The sequence below is a fragment of the Bicyclus anynana genome, chromosome 2, assembly GCF_947172395.1.
Source record: "Bicyclus anynana chromosome 2, ilBicAnyn1.1, whole genome shotgun sequence".
Classification (NCBI taxonomy): domain Eukaryota; kingdom Metazoa; phylum Arthropoda; class Insecta; order Lepidoptera; family Nymphalidae; genus Bicyclus; species Bicyclus anynana.
This window is the reverse complement of record NC_069084.1, coordinates 15,343,429-15,369,295: the sequence shown is the minus strand read 5'-3', so window position 1 is coordinate 15,369,295 and position 25,867 is coordinate 15,343,429. Positions and strand designations below refer to the sequence as shown.

The 25,867-nt window shown below is 37.3% G+C and overlaps 1 protein-coding gene across 1 annotated transcript in view; it reads right to left on the bottom strand.

Moving 5' to 3' along the window:
• The window catches only part of LOC112049083 (serine/arginine repetitive matrix protein 1), a 65,938-nt gene that overhangs the window by 38,948 nt on the left and 1,123 nt on the right, over positions 1-25,867 (bottom strand). The gene's annotated exons all lie outside the window — the stretch shown is intronic.

Genomic DNA, 25,867 nt, shown 5'->3' with positions numbered 1-25,867 from the left:
TGATTTTTAACGTGTTTTTCCAATACAACCAAGTGACTGACATTTTCAAAAGAAAGAAAGGAAGGAAGAAAAGTTTATTTATAATACACATCACACAAAAGAAACAGAGAAAATTAAACAATAATTAAAATACGTTACAACTAGCACTATGTGATCATAACAGGGTTTCCTTATATGTATTGCTGTGTCTATATCTACTACTTTTACGTTTTTGATCTTACTATTTTACTTTTTACTTGTTAATTGTTATTAATTTAATTTAATATACAGACAGTTTCTACTCTCTTATTATAGTAGTGACCATAATGACAGTGCAAGGTGCAAGTGGAACATGGCCATGGTCGAGACAGCTGACCGCCTAATTTGATGCCCTTTTATATTCACGCCTAATTTGACCGTTCGAGGACGAACGTTGACGCCAGTACGAACTACTTGTTCAAGTTTAATTTTATAGTTAAGTTATGTTTTCAATGTTATGATTAGACGACCTATCTGAAGTATTTATTTATTTATTTTTTTAATTTATTTTGTACCAATATTAGTAACACACAAAAGTAAAAAGAAAAACAGTGGACAAGGAAACACTTATCTCTATAAGAGATCTCTGCCAGTGACCCTTGGCAGTGGGAGAGATTTTAAACAAAAGAAATGGTTAGGTAGTAGCCTACAACAGAAAAAAAGTGAGGAAACATATTATACTTAATACATAAATAATAAAAGTAAATAATATTATATACATCAAAAATAACACTAATAAATAAATTAAAATAAATATATAAATTATAACAGTACATATCAATACTATATAAAAATAATAACTAAATAAATACATATATACATCTATGACAATCTATGATGTATTTAGTAGGTAACAAGGCATTGGTTCACAACTGAAACCTGGAATTAATACATTTATGCCCATGTGGGATAAATTTTGGAATTGTATATTTTTTTAAACAACTCAGATCTGGTTGGTATGGTTCAGCAGTAGTTAGCTATCACCCTAATCGTAAAGACGTGTTCTTTTCTATTCTTTACAAGTTAGCCCTTGACTACAATCTCACCTGTTGGTAAGTGATGATGCAATCTAAAATGCAAGCGGGCTAACTTGTTAGGAGTAGGAAGAAAATCCACACCCCTTTCGGTTTATACACAACATACTGTGTAGAAGTCAGTCGTTTGATATACGGAATATTAATCGTATCAAGTACCCAATACTATATTGTGTATTGGAAGCCTGGGGTGACCCGACCTTTGTGAATATATAAAAGCTGAAGGTTTGTCAGCCCATGGTCCTACTGCAGGTAACGGCACACTTAAAGTCAATACAGTATACTATATTGACTAATAGTCATAGTCAGTGTATTCTACTTCATTGACTAACTTCACTTAAAGTAATTTAAATCAATGTTTTCTAATATAGTAGACTAGCGGACGCCCGCGACTTCTTCCGCGTGAAACTTAATGTAAACTTTCAACTACCCCTACCCTACCCCTACCTATCTCTACCCTACAAGGTAGGTATAATGTGTCGTGGACTTTTTTGTAGATATTTATGAGATCTACAATTAATTAGTACATTTTATGGTTCTATCTTTTATAGTTTAGGCAGCGTACGCAAAATAAGTAACTTTTCTGGTTGATTTTTTAGACCTTGTGTCCGAAAAACCCTAATATCTCACGGAACCCTATTTTCTTCCAAAATAAAACCTATTTAGCCTATGTTACTTGTAGATAATGTAGCTTTCGAAAGGTGAAAGAATTTTTAAAATCGGTCCAGTAGTTTTTGAGCCTATTCATTACAAACAAACAAGCATACAAACAAAGTTTTCCTTTTTATAATATTAGTATAGATACGTTGAGTTGATTGGGACAACTTATTTTTTTTAGAAAGTTGGAATATAGATACGCGTCTAATAGAAATAGAGCCAATAATGCATTCTTTGGGCGCAAAAGGAAGCACCCTGGCATTTGAACACGGTTTTGGCTCTAGTCCAAAGGAATTCTTAAGTTATTCTTCCCGGATATTTGTAGGAATACATTCCTTATGGTGTGGCTGCTTGCAATTTAGAATAGGCTCAATGGGATCTATATTATTTCAAAGTTTAGCATAAGATGTCGGTATCAGTATGTGAATTTAACGCTAGTTTCACCCCCACCGATTCCGTTTTCGTATAAGTATCAGGATAAAAAGTACCCTGCGTGCTAATCCAGACAATAATCTATCTTTATGCTAAATTTCATCAAGATTTCTTCAGCTGTTTTAGCGTAAATGAGTAAAAAACATCCATTTAGCATTTACAATTGTAATATTATGATGATTACATTTTTAGATTGCTGACAAGTTTCTGTTGCTGGAATAACTGCTACCACGTATCTTCTAGGCAACTCCAGCATAGAACGCATCACTGATTTTCATTCAGGAAAATAAATAATTATAATTATTGTAGTCCCGACAAAAGAATGCGCACTTATCGTGGACTCCCCACAGTAGGTAGATCAACGACATCAAATGCTTGGATCCGCTGGATACAGGCGGTTGAAAAACTCTTTGGTAGTCCCTCCAGAAGGCCTATGACTGGCTGTGGATAGTTGTGCAATGGCGTGAACATAGCTTTTAACTAGGGTAGGTTTATAAGTACAACATAGAAAATTTCTTCTCCAGGACATGTTCGTGATGATACCAAGGGTAGGCAGTGCATTTATGCCTCTATGATGTGCACAACACTAAGTTATGGGGATCACTTATCGATATTGCGGTTCATGAATAAAATCAACAAGTTTCAACATACAAGTAGGTATTTACTAAGCGGTTTTCCGAGCTTTCTATTTAACTACGATTACCTAAGTTACCCTAGACGTTCGCGCCTTATTCCTGTTTACACTTAAGTTGAACTGTAACTAAACCGGTATCAACTCAACTTGAGATGAAGGTTTTAATGTTATTACATTTAAAGGATACTTGCTGACGTCCCGTGAATACAACCGCGTAATTCCCGTTCCTGGGAGAATACGGGAATAAAATAGCTTACGACTCTTACAAATGAATGACGTAGCTTTTTAGTGGTAAAATAATATTCAAAATCGTTTCAATAGATCTCTACAATACCGCAAACTTTCATCATCATCATTATCAACCCATATTCGGCTCACTGTTGAGCTCAAGTCTCCACTCAGAATGAGATGGGTTAGACCAATATTCCACAACGCTGGCCCAATGCGGATTGGCAGACTTCACACACGCAGAGAATTGAGAAAATTCTCTGGTGTGCAGGTTTCCTCACGATGTTTTTCCTTCACCGTTTGAGACACGTGATATTTATTTTCTTAAAATGCACACAACTGAAAAGTTGGAGGTGCATGGACCGGATTCAAACCCACACTCTCCGGAATCGGAGGCAGAGGTCCACCACTATAATATTGTACTTAAGTAGGTAAGTACCACATCATGATGACCATTCTAGAAATAGTTTATACATCGAATTGACGAATTAAGTACCTAATAACCTACTTATTACTTAATTGTTAATTCATCAATTCAATGTATAACCTTATTTCTACAAAAAAAAGCATTAGAAATAGTCCACAAAACACTCTCTGACTAATTCAATTCGTAAGTACAAAAGAAGCAAAACGATCGTCAAAACTCAAAAGACGTGGTGACTGGACGACTGGGAAGATTAGTCTACCGGTATAGCAAATTACAGATACATCAAAGAATTCTGAGCTCTATTCCTCGGGAATAATGACTACCATAACCGCAAGAACAAGCCACAGATGTACCGTCACGGTAGACCTAAACTCCAGGAGGATTAGAAACTAAAATGGAATTATAGGTTTTAAGGCATGATCAATAAGGTTGAGTTTTCTGTGTGCAAGTTTCGTTTTATACTAACTGATATTGCTTTTATCGGATGTAAATGTATGGGAGTTTGTATGATTTATAATGCGGAATCTTATTTTAGTATTCTATTGCATCGCGCCATGTTGTGGTTTTGTTTGTCCTCGCGAGAGTGTGATGGGAATACAAACAGAAATAAATCGCTGCATTCGGCTTTACTAAATTGTCCTTTGGCTGGTGGGAGGCTTCGGCCGTGGCTAGTTACCACCCTACCGGCAAAGACATACCGCCAAGCGATGTAAGCGTTACTAGTTGTACTTTATAATCTAATATTATAAAGAGGTAAAGTTTGTGGATCTACTAAACCAATTATTTTTCAATTGAAAATTCTTTTATCACTAGATAGCTAAAATACGTTGTTTGTGAGTGTCTAAGGCTATATTTTATTCCCGTATTCTCACGGGAAAGGGATCTACGCAGGTGAACACGCGGGACGTCGGCTAGTATACTGTATCATCAGTGGCGTGCACTTCATACATTCATTAAAGTACTGCATACCCTAACAGTTGTCTTTTTAGTGCTTATTAAATACAGATTTTTCCAGTGTGCTTAAGAGTGTGGAATATGTAATTTGGTGGTTACAAACGGTTCTGGATCTCAGATTCTGGAAAAGTTGGGAGCCTGATATTTGGGTGAATGATATTTCAAAGTGTTACCTTCGTTATGACTATACAAAATACACAATTTGTAAAACTTTTCTCGATAGTTTATTTTTTTGAAAAATACATACAGTTTTGCTCACATTTTGCTTTCAATCTCAGGAAGAGCAAACTTATTTTCTTAAATTTTTGTTTTGTATAGAAAATTAGGTATATATCTTGAAGATGGCCATTTTGTTTTTCGTTATGTTGTTTAATTTACTTGCAATTAGGTAAAAATGGTTTTGGCGCTCACGTCATAAAATTTGCGTCGCGCGTCAATCGCTCCGTGCTTTTCATTCACGTGAAAGTCATAATTCGGCGTCTCGCTTGCGCTTCGAATTTTATCCATATCGTACCGACGTGCTTAATTTTATTACTAGTGCATACCCTGATCGACAACCTTATGCACGCAATTGTGTATCATCGTAGGTGTGTATCGCATTTATAGAGGAAGCTAAGTGTTCGTGCATTCACGGTGCAGTGAGTGCTTACGACTCCGTTCACAACTGCACTGCTATCGTACGGCGATAGCGACAAAAAACGTAATTACTGTCTACGTTCGGTTTCCTTCGAGTTTTATTTTTTTTTCAGTTGGTAGAGAAAGTCCATTTCCGATGAGTTTATATGTACCTACTTACCTATGAAGATCTTGTCAAGAGCCGGTGATAGTCAGACCTTCGAAATTATTAACAAAATTTGTTAGCCCGTGCTCCTATCATTCATACTTATGGTACTTGTACATAATATGTTTTCTGTGCTTATGGTAATCTATACTAATATTTTTAGGAGGTTAAATTTTGATTCTTTGTTTGCTTGAATAGGGATGATGACAGTTTTTTAAATTATATATAAATTAAGAGTATGCTAATAGTAAAGCAATTTTGTAAAAGTAAAAGGGTATCTGCGATCATTACTTTCGGAGCTACAGAGATTTAAAGGGTCAGATTTGCGGCGCTGCCGCGGATCCCTGAAAAACGCCCCATACAAAATAGTACGAACTTATGACGTCGTAGGCAATCGTTAGATTTGTATGGGCGTTTAAACAAAATTACTAATATCTTTGTTATTTCTGCGTTTATGTTTATAGTTCATATATTAAAAAATGTCACTTTCTATGTAAGGTAGCTAAAACTGTATGAATTTACATCTAATTACGATAAAAGATTTTTAATAGATTTTGAAATTTTATATTCTTATTTATTTTGCAAATATCCAGTCAATTTTTGCTTTTTATGTATAAATGAGTTAAGATTGACCTTATTAACCCGAACGTATCATAAAAATCAAATATTCAAACCTAGTCATCATCCCCATTGAATATGCTATGAAACTACTGAACTGATTTGAAAAAATATTTCACTGTTGGGAAGGTACACAATCCTCGAGTGTTATAGGCTATATTTTAACCCCGCGTATTCCTACGGCAATGAAAACCACGAGGGTGAAACCGCGCGGGGTCTGTAAGTTAACTATAAAGGTAGGCTTTACACCGAGTTACATATTGACCCTACAGGTCTCAAGATTAAAAACACCACTGTGTGTAGAGTTTCTTCTCGAGCTTTGCGTATTTTTAACCGAATTCCAAAAAGGAGGAGGTTCTATGTTCTGATGTATGTATTTTATTTATTTATCTATGTAGATTAGGGGCAGTAAGTAGTTAATTATTTTTTGTATTGAAATATTGATTATTTGTTTACAGAAGGTACTCATTAGCGATGCGGCGCATAGTGTAGGTACAATACGTACGAGTAAGTATCTTCCGACTAATCTTCTCCTCGTCTGGTGTGAGACCACCTTTACACTATTACAGACGGTCATGGCAATTAAACATATGGCAACATGTTCAAAACACATGGCAGCTGATTACTTGGAAGCACAATGAGGTTATTTTTATTGTTTTCGTCGAGGCGCGCAAAAATAGGTAGTCATTTTGTTAGATATCGCACCCATTTATGGTGTTTATAAGTAGGTGGTGTAATTTAAGAGTATTTACGTAACGTTGCAATCTTTAAAAGCAACACACACATGGCGGCGCACGGCAGTGACTTCATCAAGTCAAGCAATTTTTAATGCGATGATGGAAAAAAAAAACAAAAAAGATTTTTTTTTTATCATCAGCCAAAACTACTGAGATTGGAAAACTTGAAATTTGGAAATCACATAAAAGGATATACTATAGGTATAGGTAAAAGGAAAAAAAAATAAACAAAACTAAAACAAATTAGTCACGAAAAAGTCATGGGCGTCCCCTGGGAAATATCTACAACCGATCAATCAATCAATCAATTAGTGTTACAGAACAGACCAACCAAAAAAAGCGAACCAGAAAGTAAAAACTTAAATTCAAAAGTATCACACAAACCCACACTCAACTTTATTTTAAGTTACCGATGGAATATCATACTGAAAACTAGTGAAAATACCTATTACAATTTACACAAAAACGGAAAACGGTGAGCGGTCGAAGTTATAGGCAAAAGTGTAATGTTACACTACACTACTAAAAGTGCTGGTAAGGTCGTAATTGTAATTAAATTAACACATTAACACGAATAATTAGGTATGCATTAAGTGGAATCTTTTGTTGAATATTCATTTTTCCTGTATTGTTTGATGTTTACCAACAATTGTGGAAGGACAATTTATTATATTTTATTCAAACTGTTTCTGTTCTTTTATTACTTAGCATAGATAATTTAAAACGCCAACACTAATAGAAAAATCATTAATCACAGTTACCATTACGTGTACACCATTAAAGTGTCTAAGCTAAGGTAAGAACGCACCAAGTTCTCAAGTGTGTATTAAAATATCATATAAATAGGTCTGGACTCTTTTCCTTTTTTACTCCGACCGTTTTTTGAATTTTCTTAAATTTCTACACGCAGAAAATTCTTGAACATATTTCATGAAAGTAAGGTATGCATTTTCTATGTTAATTTAGTTAAGTTATTATTCATAAATTCATCAATTAATTATTTTAATCCTAATTCAGTCAATTTTAATCCTAAGTCATTCAATTTCTTAGTTTTGACAATTAATGTTTAATATTTACAAGTACAAGTACTTTTTCAAGTCTAACTGGCTCTGGGTTTGGGTCTTATTGAGCATGATCAATAACCTATATAAAATTAACATATAGAAGCTATGTAACCATAGAGCATGGCAGAGTTTTGTCGATCTATACTAATAAAGAGATAAAGTGTGTGAGGTTGTAGGGTGTATAATCTCCAGATTTACGACACCGATTTTGAAAATAATTTTACTAATAGAAACCCACGTTATTTGTGAGTGTCATAGGCTATATTTCATCCCCATATTCTCACAGGAACTGGAGCTACGTAGGTGAAACCGCGGGGCGTAGCCTTGTGTGCCTACCTATCGTCCGCACGCCGGTGTCTAATAAACAATACGAGCGATGATTTGCACAAAAAGTAGGCCACTTGTACGATACCTAGGAAAGGTAGACTGGGTATCTACCTGTGCGATATAATGGATTAGAAAGTCTTTGTTATGTGTAATGACAGATAGGTAGGTACATCTCAGGAAAAGACGAATGTTTATTAAATTGAGATTGCCAATCAACGTAATTGTAAATCTAGGCTTGGTTTTAGAGTTATCTATATCTATACTAATGTTCAAACTTGTACCAAACTTCAGCTGGAAGAAGGCACCTTTTTTTTATTCTTTACAAGTTAGCCCTTGATTACAATCTCACGTGATAGTAAGTGATGATGCAATCTAAGATGGAAGCAGGCTAACTTGTTAGGAGGATGAAAATCCACACCCCTTTCGGTTTCTACACGACATCGTACCGGAACGCTAAATCGTTTGTGGGTGGTAACTAGCCACGGCAGAAGCCTCCCACCAGACAGACCTGGACCAATTAAGAAAACCTCAATGGGCCCAGCCAGGGATCGAACCCAGGACCTCCGTCTTGTAAATCCACCACGCATATCACTGCGCCACGGAGGCCGTCAGACCTAGGCACCTAATGATGATGATGATGATGATGATACTAATGTTATAAAGAGGTAAAGTTTATAATATTGTAGGGGGTAATGTCTGGATCTACTTAATCGATTTTGAATATTCTTTTACGTCTAGAAAGCTATATTTTATCCCCATTTCTCACGAGGACGAAAACTACGCGGGAAATTGATGAATGATGATTTTATTATTTTTGGTATTGGATAGAAGCATGGGATTTAGCCATGTGACACGCTGATCCTCTTTCTAGAATCGAAAAGATTCGAAATTTTAAAAATTTTGAAAAACGTAATCAAGTTATGGATTTTTTTTAATTTCAAAGCGGTAGCGTTTGTGGAAAGAGAATCAACATTGTAACTTATAGAATAAAAGTATCTGGAACTTTCAAGTCAGTATTAGTAGGCTATGGGAAAAGCGACAATCTTCTCACGGCGGTCGGTATACTGATATCCAGTTATCACCTTATTGTGTGGCAGTCACATGTTTCACTTACTCAGAAATCAATACGAGATACGGGTATTTTTTTTCTAATTGTGTAAGTGCCGTAGGCTCCTTAATGGACCTCAGCGGCGTCACCGGGGGGGATTAGGCGAGCGCAGAAGTATCGCCTGATGGGGCTCGAAGGCAGAAGCAGAATAGATGGGAGAAATCATCAATCCATTCAGCGGTTTGGAAGATATGCGGTAATAAAGAATACATACATACAAGATATGCACGAAAAACATAACCCTTCTTGCAGTCGGGTAAAAGATACAATAAACAATCTATACTAATATTATAAAGCTGAAGAGTTTCTTTGTTTGTTTAATTGAACGCGCTAATCTCACGAAATACTGGTCCGATTTGAAAAATTCTTTCTGTGTTAGATAGCCCATTTATCGAGGAAGGCTATAGGCTATATATTATCCTTGTATTCCTACGGGAACGGGAACCACGTGGGTAAAACCGCGCGGCGTCAGCTAGTTGACCAATACGTTACAAACACTTACTGAATACAGTTGTAGGTGACCCAATAAGCCGTAAGTTCAAATGTAAAGTGAACAATACAAGTCGTATCGAAACCTTGGAAACTGCCGGCGCCAACGACAGATGTGGCGTAGGCTTTATTATCCAGCCTACGGTACATCGTATTGTGCCTTGGACACATAATAGAATGTTTATTAACAATTCTTAACTTTCAAACAGAAACTCATTGTCTATGCTAATATAATTATAAAGAGGTAAAAAGTTTATGATATAGTTTTCATAGTTCGAAAAGCCGATGTATGTCAATTGAGTTGGGGTCCCAAGATGCTGGAATGGCAACCCCGCACCGGAAAGCGCAGTGTTGGTCGACCCCCCCACTAGGTGGACCGAAGACATCAAACGGGTTGCAGGGAGCCGCTGGATGCTCGCGGCTCGAGACCGTTTTGTTTGGAAATCCATGCAAGAGGCCTATGTCCAGCAGTGGACGTCCATCGGCTGTTAATGATGATGATGATGAAAGTTTATGGAGGTTGTAGGGGGTAATCCCTGGATACCATGAACCGATTTTGAAAATTCTTCTACTAATAGTTGTTTGTGTCGTATGCTACGGGAATAGGAACAACGTGGGTTAAACCACGGAGCGTCTTCCATTTTTTTTCTGATCGTGAGTGCCGTAGACTACTTGATGAAACGTAGAAACCTTAGCGGCGTCACCGGGGGGTTTGGGCGAGCGCAAAAGCATCGTCTGATGGGGCCGAAGGCTTGAGATTCGGACCTCGGCTTAGAGGGCCGTTTTTGTCCTTGTGATGAGATCGTGAGTTAAAAAGCCCACGGGTGAGGGCGCGTCCTATAGTTGCATAAAAACTGAAGCCATTTTATTTTATTTTGACTTACTTACTCGATAAATAGCCTATTTAACACAAGCATAATTTTTCAATTCCAACCAGAAGTTCCTTAGATTAGCTTGTTTAACCGAACAAACAAACTTTTCAGAATTATAATTAACTAGCTGACACCGCGCGGTTTCACTCGCGTGGTTCCCGTTCCCGTAGGAATATGGAGATAATATATAGCCTATAGCCTTCCTCGATAAATGGGCTATCTAACACTGAAAGAATTTTTCAAATCGGATCAGTAGTTGGCCAGACCTGAGATTGGCGCGTTCAATCAAACAAACAAACAAACAAACAAACTGGCTTTATGGCTGGTGGGAGGCTTCGGTCGTGGCTAGTTACCACCCTACCGGCAAAGACGTACCGCCAAGCGATTTAGCGTTCCGGTACGATGTTGTGTAGAAACCGAAAGGGGTGTGGATTTTCATCCTCCTCCTAACAAGTTAGCCCGCTTCCGTCTTAGACCGCATCATCACTTACCACCAGGTGAGATTGTAGGTAAGGGCTAACTTGTAAAGAATAATAATAAAAAAAAAACTCTTCAGCTTTATAATATTAGTATAGATTTATTTAGTACCTACTGGCAGCAATGATTTTATACTATTTAACTTTACCTTTTTATAATATTAAGTATAGATACATTAATTCAGACATCAAATAAGCAACATATATCTATTAAGTATACAATTATCTGTATGTAGATGGTCTAAGTATAACAGTAGGAGTCTCGGAAGCTATTTCACGGCGTCTGTCCTCCACAGTTGGTTGAGCACAGACTGGCTGCTTGTGACGGACGCATCCTTGTCACGCTTGCATACCAGATTACATTAAAGATTAAACAGAACTACTGAAAATAACGATTAGACGCTTCAAACAACCTATTGGTTTTTTACAAGTTCGTTGGCAGGTAGGTAGGTACTTGTGGTGCTTAAAAAATTTTGAGATACGTTTTAGCTTTAATTTTTTAAATAGTCTCTACAAGTTACCCCTTGACTACAATCTCACCTGATGGTAAGTGACGATGCAATCTAAAATAGAAGGGCTAACTTGTTAGGAGTAGGATGAAATCCACACTCATTTCGGTTTCTACACGACATCGCACCGGAACGCAAACGCTTGGCGATACGTCTTTGTCGGTAGGGTGGTAATTAGCCACGGCCGAAGCCTCCCACCGGCCAGACCTGGACCAATTAAGAAAAGCTCAATCGGTCCACCCGGGTATCGAACCCAGGACCTCCGTCTTGTAAATCCACCGCGCATACCACTGCGCCACGGAGCCCGTCAAAATAATAATCTCTCGGTAATATAAAGTACTAATATTATAAAGAGATAAAGCTTGTGAGGTTGTAAGCGGTAATCTCTGGATCCACTCTCTACTGAACCAATTTTGAAAATACTATTAATCTTTTTTTACTAATAAAAAACCAGATATTTGTGAGCGTCAGAGCCTATGAAAAATACAAATAAGGTGGCCGTATAATGATAACAGAATTTTCAAAATCCGATCAGTAGAGATTAGGTAAGTACCTCCTACAACACCACTAACTTTATCTTTTTATAATATTAGTATAGATCAAAATAAAGTGCCAAATGCAATTAGATGAAGCAGCAATTAGTAATTACAAAAAATCATTGTCAACATTGTCGTATAAGTGAACAACCTACACCTCATGACGACCTCTTTAGCGCCACGCCGTTACCATGCGGGTAGATACGCGTCAGCCCCTATGGGGGCTATATGGTGATAATATATTGAATCTATGACAATCAGTATTAGCAGGCTAATTTACTATCTTTGACGTATGCTAGTAGACTAATAAAGGTACTGTTAACCATGCTCTAAAATAGCATGCTAAAATCGTGCTTTTAAGTATGCTATATACGAGCATGCTTATCATCAGTTTACATTTGCTAGCAATAAGCATGCTATTTTTATTAAGTATGCTCCTGAATAAGCATGCTGAAAGCAAATATTCCAATTACACATGCTAATATGTATCTATCGCTCGGTGTCTATAGTATCGTGTTAGACAGGGAGATATGAAGGTGAAGAGAATACAGAATAGTAATGCTGATCGACTAGCATACTCAATAAGCAAATCTGTTCAGCAAGCATGCTCATAAATCGCACGACTTTTCATTCTAGTGCAAGCTCGAAATAAGCATGCTCATTATTAGCAATGTTGTGCACATGCTAATAAGTACAAACTGCTCAATAGTAGCTTGCTTTCGTGCTTGAATTGAGCATGTGTAACAGTAGTTTAAGAAATTAGAGATTCTATGTAACAAATGTCATCCGGTGCCTACTGGTGGATATCTTGTAGGTAGATGTCATTTTGTTATTTGATTTGATGTTTATTATAATAAGACTAGCGGACTCGCTCAAGCTTCGCTTTGACTTATTAATTTATTTATTTGCACTTCTTCCCTATCCCTACCTTACACTACCATACTCCTACCCCTGCCCTACCTCTACTCTACCCCTACCCTACCCTACCCTACAACTACCCTACCCCTACCCTATCCCTATACCATAAACCTACCCTACCACTACCCTACCCTACCCCTACCCTACTCCTACCCTACCCCTACCCTACCCCTACCCTACCCCTACCCTACCCCTACCCTACCGCTACCCTACCCCTACCCTATCCCTATACCATACCCCTACCCTACCACTACCCTATCTAGGATTTAGGGGTTTGAAAAATAGATGTTGGCCGATTCTCAGACCTACTGAATATGCACAAAAAATTTCATCAAAATCGGTCGAGCCGTTTCGGAGGAGTTCAAGTTCGAACACCGCGACACGAGAATTTTATATATTAGATAATAATAAATACCAAAATAGTGAATAGGCCCACAGAACAGACAACGCTAAAAGCTAACGCTTTTAGCAATAGAAGTAGCAAGGGGACGTGGCCCGCGTACACCCGGGTGTGCGGAACATCGCAAGCGTGTCCGCACATGTACTAGCAGTCTTGTTTTGTTATGTGACAAAAGGAATAAATAATATTCAACTCTAAAGTAAGGGTGACATATTTCATTTTTCACTAAATATTAAACAGCCATTTAAGCCACGCCTCTGGGTACGCTGGGTTCAATACAAAGAATTGGCACTTTATAAATCTAGTTACCTCATAAATCTGTGGAATAGGCCAGCTGGCTATGACGCTGGAGATGTTGATGACATCCAATGGTCATACATGAAACGTTTCACTACGTGAATAGGGCAGCAGATGTTAACCATAATAAACGGGACCAGAGGCTTAGCGTTCTAGTACTTTGAGGCACGATTGTGACACCACTTTCAAACTACGGGCTATAATACTGGTAAGGTTTTTTGGAAAGTAAGAATAGCGAATATTTTCACAGCCCTACCCAGGACTCGAACTTAGAACTTTATTATCCACAGCTGAACAGGTTAAACACTAAACCAACGAGGCAGTTGCATCCCGTGCTTTATCTTTATAAATCTATCTCTTGTATTGTGTAATGCGTGTGATTAGTTGATCAAATCTATTTTCAGAATTATGTAATTTCTATGCGTAAATATCTCTTTAAATATGATGAAAACATTCTTATAATATCCACTAGTAAAGAAAATTAGCTGGTGGGAGGCTTCGGCCGTGGCTAGTTGCCACCCTACCGACAAAGACGCCAATCCAGTTTCGTGTTTAAAGTAAAGCCATTTCTGAAAGAACCACAGATTTTTTATAGTTTAAACGGCTTGAATTAAAACGTCACTGGCTTGGCACAACCTTCAAAGAAGGTACACATAGGTAAGAAGTTATTTCTTCCTTTTTAGTTAAGGTTAATTTTTGAGTTGGAAGTAGTCGGTTGAATTTCTTTTATTATTTATGAAGCATTTGTTTTGTGTAGGTATGATTTTGTTGCTGTATGTCTAAAGTCAACCATTGACTGCAGCACCCACGACTGGGCACATGACACGTCTTCGCTGCCGTTTGCGCTGCAGAAACGTGAGAATAATTGATCGTCAATTCCGTGCATAAGTTCATCATACACAGTGTAGACTAGTCAAAAGTCAAAAAACTTGAAAAATATTCTAAGAATATTGGTATTATGAAAAATACAAAATACCACGTACGACATCGCAAAACGCTCTACATATAACATATTGCGCAAGCGTAGACTCGAGCGTTTACTGGTTAATAAATAATACATATTGCAGAATGTAGAGCAAGGCATACATTAGCAGATGTGTAGAACATACAATACGATTTTAAAAATACATACTTTTGTCTTTTCTTTTTGTTTATAACCTTTTGTAGCTATTTTTTCCTGACGAACCCTACTGCCAGATGTTGTGTGTCATTTGCAACTCCATGGAGTTATAATACACTGTCACCCTTATTAACCAACGTAAAAAAAGGGAATGTCAATTTAACGCGTATATTTTTTCAAAATGCTCAACACACTTTAATACAACGCATTGAGAGTACCAACAAACATCGACACTAGCCAATGTCCCATATTTATATAAAACAGTAAAAAAATACTTTAGTAACCAACCCAACTTTCTATAGGTATCTGTACACTCGTAATTGTATTGTTTAAAATGATATTAAATTATAATTATTAATTAAACAACAACGTAGTGTGTACATTTTATATATTATTTTTTTTCTCACCTCCTCCTCACTTGGGTATAGTTACATAGCCCTAATAGGTCCAGACAACATTAGCACTAATAAATAATAGATCAGAGAGGTACATCATGTTTTGTGAATTTAGCAATTTTTTGCATCAATTTTGACTGGCCTATATAATACTTATGTAGTGATTAACAATATCATTGTTTACCACAGATAAATATACGTTAAGTTAGATATTCGCTGTAACATCAACTTAGACAAAATAAACATTGGAAGGAGCAAATAGGATAAAAATATCTCGCGCCTGATTTACGAGGGCTCCTAAATAAACAACGTAGGGAGTTAATACTATGACCGTCTTGAGCAGTAGGGGTGCCATTAGTTGTTGGTTCCTGGGATAAATTGTTTTACAAGAAAATAAATACATCATGTTATACAGGATGTTAAATACATCATGTTATACTAAGTACCGACTGAGATATTGGTAGGTTTCGGCGGTGCCTAGTTATAATTCTTCAGATACGTACCGCCAAGAAATTTAGAGATTATTTATTAACCCAAGTTAGCGCAAAACCAACTTGGACTGCATCTTCACTTAACATCAGGTGAGACCGAAGTAAAGCGTTATTTTATAAAAATAAAGTATTTTATGATACTTAATACTTCTAACATATGTCATGGTATAATTTTGAATCGTTTGATGTCGTCCGACCTCAAATATAAATAGATACATTAAAAATCGCAGTGTTGATCAAATCCCCTCCAGGTGGCCTGACTACATCAAGCGTGTCGCAGGGAATCGGTGATGCAGGCGGCTCAGGATCGTGATCCTACAGTGGACGTCCATCGGCTGATATGATATTGGATGATGATGATATTAAAAATCAACACTTACTAAGGGCAACTCTTCATTAGTGCGTTGCGTTGCTTCGTCGGAAGGGATCAAGACATTGTATGCCACATCTGCGTTAGGATGATGCACGACGTTGCAGCGCATGAACGCACCCATAGTCAGTATCTCAACTATGCCTTGTACATATATGTATTGTGACTATGCTATGACATACGAAAATGAGTCCGTTGTCCGTTGGAACGTCGCCTGCGACGACTCAACGTTTTAATGTGGCACATCTTGAAATATAAGGGAAACGACACAACATAACGTAACGCCCTGTTGGTTGTAGATATGTAAGAAAAATAAATTGAGTAATTTATTAACTTCCTAGGCCTCAACTCCCACTTAGCAATTCAGACCGAGGGTGGTGTGGGCGCGACAACGACAACCTGTCGATTTTATACTGATTCAGCAATATTATACTAACAGAATATCCGCCTATAGTAGTCGATTTTATAGATTCGTATTGGGTTTTTATCTATTACCTTGCTTAATAATGATAGGCGGCCACAGATCCGCATCGTACGTATCGCACGTATCGCATCAAAAAGATCGTAGTATTTTTTGTATAGAAAGTCATACAAGTGCGTCCACTAATCCGCATCGTATGGATCACATCTACCGTAAAATTATCCGTTTAAAGCGATGCGTCCGTTAAGTACGATGCGGATCTGTTGAGGCCTGCGTTCAAATGTAAAATCTAACTACCAACAATTTGGTGCGTCAGTCAATCAATCCAAATAATTGTTTAAAATATGCTTGATTGAAATCATCATCTTATTTTTGTACTAGCTGACGCCGCGCGATTTTACCCGCGTGGTTCCCGTTCCCGTAAGAATACGGGGATAATATATAGCCTATAGCCTTCCTCAATAAATAGCCTATCTAACACTGGAAGAATTTTTCAAATCAAACCAGTAGTTCCTCAGATTAGAGCGTTCAATCAAACAAACTCTTCAGCTTTATAATATTGAGTATAGATGACAGTGTCCAGAGATGAGAGATTAAATGTGAGAGCAAAATAAGGTGCTCCTCCCATAAAATCGAAATTTTTAAAATATTTCTCTTAGTGAACCTCTATGCTATATCGCAAAAAGTAATTTGCACATTTATCATTGTCAGAATAATTATATCAGTCGATTGCAGAGCCGTGATAGCCCAGTGGATATGACCTCTGCCTCCGATTCCGGAGGGTGTGGGTTCGAATCCGGTCCCGGGCATGCACCTCCAACTTTTCAGTTGTGTGCATTTTAAGAAATTATATATCACGTGTCTCAAACGGTAAAGGAAAACATCGTGAGGAAACCTGCAGCACATCAGAGAATTTTCTTAATTCTCTGCGTGTGTGAAGTCTTCCAATCCGTATAGGGCCAGCGTGGTGCACTATTGGCCTAACCCCTCATTCTGAGAGGAGACTCGAGCTCAGCAGTGAGCCGAATATGGGTTTATAACGACGATTGCAGAGCAAAGCTCTCATGAGAACAGGATTTAGAGCGATTCACTACCCTATTCCAATCCAATGCAGGTTGGCGAGCTATGAAAAAAAAAATTATTTTGCAAGTTCATTATAATATGGAATTTGGCCACGAATTGCTGTATTCATGGTAACCCTATTGATAGTAGGACGGATTTCAAAATAGTGCTTAGTTTTATTGCCAAGTCAGAAGTGCATTTAATGATAGACACCAGATAGGTCGTCGACACCAAACTCCTCAAGGTTTTCCTCGAATTTGAGAAATAATAATCTAATAATATACACCTACGAATAAATTAATCGTCTAATAAATGCTATTCAAAGAATAACAACCAATAAGATTTACATTTTTAATCATCTAGACAACTTATTAATATCTGCTCGTATACCTACTGCTATATCATGATGCGATAATGACCTGCCCTGTAGCTAAGTGGCATGACCATTCTCTTTCTACGGTCGCGAACGCTTCGAAAACTAGAAAAATGTATGAGAATGACAGATCTTGATAACGTGACCTGTCAATAGCAAATTCTCTTCTTTTTCTAGTTTTCGTAGCGTTTGCGATCGTAGAAAGACAATTGGCTACAGGGGCAGGGCCTATAGTCATGTGAAACGTCGATTTCCTTTCTACGATCACAAACGCTTCAAAAATTAAATAATGTATAGGTATAACATATCTAACAATCGAAAGGTCACATAATCAAGTTGTCGATCGGATCCGTCATTCCCATGCATTTTGTTAGTTTTCGAAGCGTTAGCGTTTGTAGAAAGACAATCGATGTGCCTCATGGCTAAGACCCCAGGATCGGCTCATCGTGCTCTTCGAAACACCACCAATTGCCCAACTTTAGAATTTCTTGAAGGTAAAGCTCAATAAGTACGTAAACCGATTTTAAAATTGTTTCACCAATGCGCAGCTACATTACACCAAAAGCGTATTTGAAGCGTACGCGAAGCGTAAAATTTTTAATTTTGGCGTGCGATTTCAGTCTCTACTTTCATTAGCGAAACTCTAACAACAAAACAATCGATGGCGTCACAGTATTCTCCTAACGGAATCAAGATTGACACTCGCATGCGTTGCGTCCATCGTGCGTATTGTGACATTATATGGCAACATTATACTAATCACGGACTTGTATTTAGCTAGATACCGTCTCATAGCGTATATTGAAAGTTGAAACCTTGATATTGCTACATTCCAAAACCAACACAAAGCCAATTATGGAGTTTTGGTTGAACCGAGAAGTTGAAGTGGTAATATAGTGCCAAGGCACATAGTTCGAAGAATTAATCGACCCCCCATTAGATGGACCGAGGACATCAAGCTGGTTGCAGGGAGACGGTGGATGCTGGCGACTCGAGTCCGTTGTGTTTTGAAGTCAATGCAAGAGACAATCTGTGACCAGCTGTGGACGTCCGTCGGCTGATAATGGTGAATGATGATTAGTAGGGGCCCCGCAGTTTCACCCGCATAATACCCTTGTCCGTGGGAATACGGGGTTAATTATAGCCATGTTACTCGGCGAAAATGTAGCTTTTTATTGGAGAGAGATTTTTTATAATCCAGTGAGTAGTTTTTAAATTAAGCCGCAATAACAAACAAAGGAAAAATTAAATCTTACATCTTTTGAATATTGGTTTAGATGTACTTACCAATATTTGTTATTAGGCACCTACTTATTTATTTATTAAATTCCTAATGCAGAGAAAAAAATTTAATAGACGTGACAATCATACGATACTAGAGAGAAAGTTTCTTTAAATAAAAAAAACTGCCAATCATTATTACATACACACTGTTTATTGTTAAATTTATGTAATATTGAATACCAATTACCGGCCAGTTAGTTACATAATAACGATTTATTTATTTAGGATGATAATCAACTTGATGTAAAAGTAAATAAGTACCTACCTTACCTAGTCTACTTATTTATTATCTTGTTATGTAGCTTTATTAAACGCCAACGCTAGTGACGGTTGGGACGCAAAACGTGTGAAAGGTGTTGATGTTATTGGTCTCACTCGCTCATTCAGTCCACCCAGAAAATATTGGTCATATTTAAACTCAGACCAATTATAGAAGGACCTGTATCACACTCATAGTCACGAGCAAAATTCTCTGTCATTTTCTGAGTAAAACGAGCTTAGATTTGGTATATATCTTATACTGACCTAGAAGTTTTTGCCCGTTTTTTACACCATTCATCTACACAAAAACATTTTTACGGAGCTCTTTAATCGACGAACACTTTTACAACTATTTAACATCGATTCTATAGACAGTTTTTATAATCGCATTAGATCGTTGATCATATACTTTGACAGAAAAGTAACGTCTAGCGGGGCAGGTCCTATACAATAATTGGTCTGAGTATTTAAAAGATATTATGGAAAATATTCTTTAAAAATATATACATTAGGCAGTGCCGCCGCTTAGCGTGTGGCACTGTATCAAAATGGAAATGAGGGAGGCAAATGAAGGGTAAAGATTTCTCACAAAAGAAACAAAAATGATCGCTTAAAATAAATATGACTTATGGATGTTGTAGGATGTTCCCGACTTTTGGGCTCACGCTTAACCAGGGAAAAGAGATTGTGGATTACCTACTTTTTATTAATCTTGCGTCCGGGGGCCCCCGTATTGGGTTGCCAGGTCGCCGGAGTTAAAAGCCGGACAGTCCAGTCAATTTGGCCTACCTTAAATGTTCCCACACACACTCGTCGTTTAAATGTAAAGCCTAACAAAAGCCGGATAAGCCGGACACCGTTTATTTCGGCCGGACACAGAATAGAAAAGCCTAACTATATCCGCCTTTATCCGGACACCTGGCAACTCTACCCTCTAACATCATTGATACGGCCTATACGGCGGTATCTACGCCCCTGTTAGGCCGCAAATTTCTCTAGGGCTACAAGCCAAAAATCCAGAACATGTCCTTGTTCCGGTTGGCAGTTTTACAAATGGCTCCCCGCAGACTCCTCGCTCCCTGTCTGTGGGCAGGGTGAAGCGAAAACGGGCCAAGGTCGCCCGCAAAATACGCACCCTCGCTGAACTGGGTCAGAGAGATACGAAACGGAATATTCGTTTACTTTCGATTAATTTCGAAACAAAACTGATATTGACTTATCTGAAACAGGATTAGCTTTACAAATGGATAGATAGGTACTGAGAAGGATTCGCCATTTCCAAAAAAGGAAACAGATGAAGAAATTTAGTGTAAGTAATTCCTTTGTGTACATATATAAAATGGCCAACGCTCCAAAATATAGCCTATTATACCTACTCACAAATAACGTGGTTTTCTAGATGTAAAAGAATTTTCAAATTCGGTTCAGTCGAACCACAATTTACCCCCTACAATACCACAGAGACGAGTATCTTAGCAATCCATGGATTCACCGTGCGGATGCCGGGTCCATCGCGTGTCAGAGAGAAAATCTCAATTTCATAACTAATGTTAACATAATACCTACTGTTTATGTGGCTGTGTTTACTTAATGATAGTTAATACAATACATCATGTTTGTTTTCTTCAAATACTGTTCTCGTGTATTGACTTAGGACTCCCACTACTCAGTCCTTTTAACAGCTCGAAAAATTATTACCTACAGCTAAATATATGCCATCATCAAAATATTATTTAGTTGATATATGTAATTTAAACATTTAATATTAAATCAATCTTGGTATATAGAAATATATTAATATTATCTATACTTATAATAAATCTGTAGAGAGGTCAATTCTGTACATGAAATATATTTCCAAAATAACTATCAGGGGGTGATTAGTGATCGATACTGATGCCAAAAATGCAATCAGTAAAATTTTTGTCTGTCTGTCTGTCTGTCTGTCTGTCTGTCTGTCTGTCTGTATGTTCTTTATAGAAACAAAAACTACTGGACGAATTTTAACGAAACTTGGTACAATTATTCAACATACTCCTGGGCAGGTTATAGTATACTTTTCATTACGCTGCCATCAATAGGAGCAGAGCAGTGAAGAGAAATGTTGAGAAAACGGGAAAAGGTACTCAATTTTTTAAGATTCCGTCGCGTGTACAGCCTTAATGGTTAAAGCTACATAGAAATCATGTATGACGTAAATGTTTTCCTTAAAATTATCTATAAAAACACAACAGCATATATATGTCTACCTTTTATGGTTGACTCACAATAACACGTGTAACTCCCGATAGCTTAGCAGTTCGGAGCTTTCTAATTATATTTGTCTACTTTTATGTTTATTACACTCATCAGTCATCCCTAATAAGAAAGTAAACATTATTACCTATTCAATAAAAAAAGAATCATAAAAATCGGTAAAGAAACACCAAAGTTATACATGAAATACGCTAAGCCATCGCGCATGAATACTAATTCATGCTGTAAGGATTATTTTTGTGTAACGGTTGCCGCGCTCGACCCGACTCGCGGTGGGAGGAATAAATAAAGAAGCAGCCTTAATGAGTAGGGTAGGGGTAGGGTAGGGTAGGGGTAGGGTAGGGTGGGGTAGGGTAGGGGTAGGGTTGGGATAGGGTAGGGTAGGGGTAGGATAGAGGTAGGTTAGGGTAGGGGTAGTTGAAAGTTTACAACGACTTTCACGCGGACGAAGTCGCGGGCGTCCGCTAGTAATATTATAAAGCTGAAGAATTGTTTGTTTGTTTGATTGAACGCGCTAATCTCAGGAACTATTGGTCCGATTTGAAAAACTCTTTCAGTGTTAGATAGCCCATTTATCGAGGAAGGCTATAGGCTATTTTATCGCGGTATTCCTACGGGAACGGGAACCACGAGGGTGAAACCGCGCGGCGTCAGCTAGTATAGAAATATAAGTACCTAGCTGTATTTCCCCGTTTAGGGCGCCTAAGTGCTATTCTAGACTGTTCGAATCTTTGTGCAATAACGTGTAATTTCGTGTGTTTTACACACGGTAACGGTAAACGTTGTATGTAGATTTTGTATTAACTTCTTGCGTTGTCCAATGTAGCTACTTAGGTCCAACACAAAGAAATAAATACAAAGGCTACAAAAACCTTTCAATTAGGTTAAGAGTATTTCAAAGCGTCCGCAAAACTTAATAAATTTAGTCTAAAGTACGTATATCCCGTAACATACGCCGTAAACATTAATTTCCATCCTACCGAGAGACTTTATAGGCGGGCCGAGGCTCCCTTAATAGATGGGCGGCTACAAAACCATATACAACGCAGATACCATAAAGTAGACACATAAGGGACCTTGCGCAATAGGCGGCCAAGATCACGAACAATTATTACAACGACCACGGGCCTTACCAGAAGCTCTTGTTTTTCTTTGTTTCGCATAGCAACCATCCTGCGATAAGATTAAGATTATTACGAAATTTCGGATTTAAGAGCTTGTAATAAAACATTTGACCGTCCGGTCGTACGCACGACTGGTCGTAGTGACCAAGCTAAAGTATTGATTTGCTATGAACTGTCATGCACTAAGTAGTTCTATGTCGGAGAATGCGGCCCGAACTGCAAGTATTCCGAGATCAGATTTTCAACTGCAGAAGGCCGACCATTGGCTGCGAATATGGCCGCAGCCCGACCTTTTTGAGCGACTAAGAAGTCGTTGTCGTGGCCGCCTAGTGCATTAGGTCCCTTAGTTTCACTTTGCTCCAGCAAAACTGGCCTGAAGATTCTTTTATTTCGCCCGTGCGAACCTATTTGCGAAAATGGGGCCAAGGTCATTGAATTACTCGTAAGAGCATCTCAGATCTCGGACGGATGAAGTCCATAAGATAACACCAGGAAAGGAAGGCCGAATTCGGGGCTATCAATGGACTTTTGACGTCATTTCATTTCTCCCGGATCCCATTGTTATCTATTGTAGATATCACGGGTCTTTTGTCACGTCCCATGTTATTTGACAAAGGATAAGCCTTTTTTTGTCTATACCTACTTGGTGTTATAAATGATACCCCAAAAACGTTTCTAAAAACAACACTTAGTAATAAATATATACCTACCAACATTTCTTTATTTAATTAACGTGCCTAAACTTTGATTGCTATTCAAAATAATCCATCTAAAGAGGAGTTAATGTTGAATTTTTCAAATCAAGGTCAATTTAGTTTAATATAAGGTATATTTACTTAAAATGTACCATCAACATATTTAGCCTCAATCTCTATATCTTCGATGAAATATTATGAGCCCATGCGTCAAAATTATACCTAAGATATATAACTTACGTCGGTAGGTATTGTATTTTAAGTCGAATCATAAAATTCATATAATTTAAATTTTTAACACACTTTAAAAATGTCAATGTTACATTATGTCGGTGTGGCCTACTTGCGAAATATTCACCGATTGCATCGTAGGTATGCAAGATCACCAGTATTCGTCGTATAACGTTAATAGATAATTCCGCGCGGTTTTACCGCGTAGTTCCTGTTCCCGTAGGAACACGGGGATAATATTAAGCCTATAAGCCTTCCTCGATAAATGGGCACTGAAAGAAATTTTCAAATCAGACGAGTATTTCCTGAGAGTAGCGCGTTCAACAAACAAACTTTTCAGCTTTATAATATTAGTATAGTTTGTTTATTTTCACAGGACTTTTCAGGAGTTACATTATCAAATCACGAATCACTGTGCGTGTCGTACAGAGGATATTAGTTAATGGGGTAGCTCACAATAACAGCTGTTAGAAAGTTACTTGATAAATTAAAGTAACACAGCTTCAAGTATTGTGAGATAACACATACGAGTAACTGCGTTATTAAGTATTGATTTAAGATACCGGAAACGAGCAAGGGCCAGGGAGAAGTTACATTATGAAATAACGAATCACCGCATTTATTCGTTGTATTAAAAAGGATATTGTTCATTCACAATAAGGACTAGTTACAATAACAGTTATTGCTAGACTAGTTTCTTAAAAATAGGTTCCACGAAGAATACAAGTACTGTTTCTGTGAGAACATAAATACCTAACTGCAGTTATATACTGGAGATCCACAAACACAAGGCCAAAGAAGAAGTTAGTTAGTTAAATCACGAACACTCTAAGTGTGCCGTAACAATTGAAACACGTTAAAATAAATTTAATATCCCCAGCTTATAACGAAACCATAGCAAAGCCGGCACCGTGCACGTATAATGTTCACAACAGGTTTTATTGTTCAGTCAATAGGAATGATTCGTAAGATACGAGTAGTTATGATTTAAGGTTAGTGTGTTATAGTCAATCTATATCGGGAAGTAAGTTTGATTTTGGATACAGCGGTAGAATGACAGACCAAACGCGTTTGTGTGTTCAAACTGAAAGATCGTTTCGTTGAAGAACGTTCCTTTAGTTATACACTAACGCGCAGTCTGTCAAACGCTTGTCTGAACACCTTACCACTACATCCAAAGTCAAACAGACTTCCCAAAGTAGACAAACTATACGATTAAAACGAAAATGCTGTTAACAGAATATATTTATTTGCAAATTATAATTATAATGCAAAGAAAGCACTAAGCGATGATGTAGGTGCAGCATGTCAACACGCCGAAAGCAATAAAAGCATAATGATGTAAAATTACAAACAATCCACAAATCTTGCGTAATGTACCGACAAAACTTTCAAACGGCTTGAGAAAAAGCAAGTGACTGTTATAAGGAAAAAGTAAATGCCCGACTTGGAAGAGCGAACTAAGTTCGGTAAATAAAAACAAAGTTTGTTTATATTTCAAACTGTTTTTCATAGGTAATCCCTGTTTTATGGGAGACTATTAACTATGAACTCTCAAATATTATGAGCGGATATTAACTAGCAATATTGTTTCAAGTTGTACTAAAGACAAACATATCAAAGCGTTGTAATGTTTTTTTTTTGTTACGCTAGGATATAGGATAGCTTATCGTATCATAAATTGGAAACAGAAGGCGTAATATAACATTTAAGAAACAAAAGAGTAAGGGGTTTTAGTTTATTGTAAAATAAGACAGTGCAGGATTACTTTAATAACATCATGCATTGTTAATCAAGTAAATTTAAAAGCATGCGTGGATATAACAAAAAAGTAGTTAAAAAGGTGAAGCCATGCGTTTTCCCCCTTTATTTCACCTTCACGTTCACAAGAAACCTAAACAAAATAAAACAAGATTAGTAATTAGCATAGCATTAATATTGAGATTTACATGCGAACACAATAACTTATTAGTAAATGACCTAATAGCATAATTAAGATAGAATTATCTGATAAATATATTAGTTAATGTGACTATATAACAGAGGGTTAGATAGGTAAATAATATAGATAAGAAAATATACTATCTGACCCTAAAACAATATCTTGTACGAAATCGTTAATCAATTAGGAAACGAGTTCAAAGTGAAGGTACGAAACGTAATTTTAACGACGTAAATTTCATTTTGAAAATCTTACATCAAACTAAATGAAAGACTTTTATTCAACTTCATAATACGCTTTTTTAAATACTAGGAATAGGTTTGCAT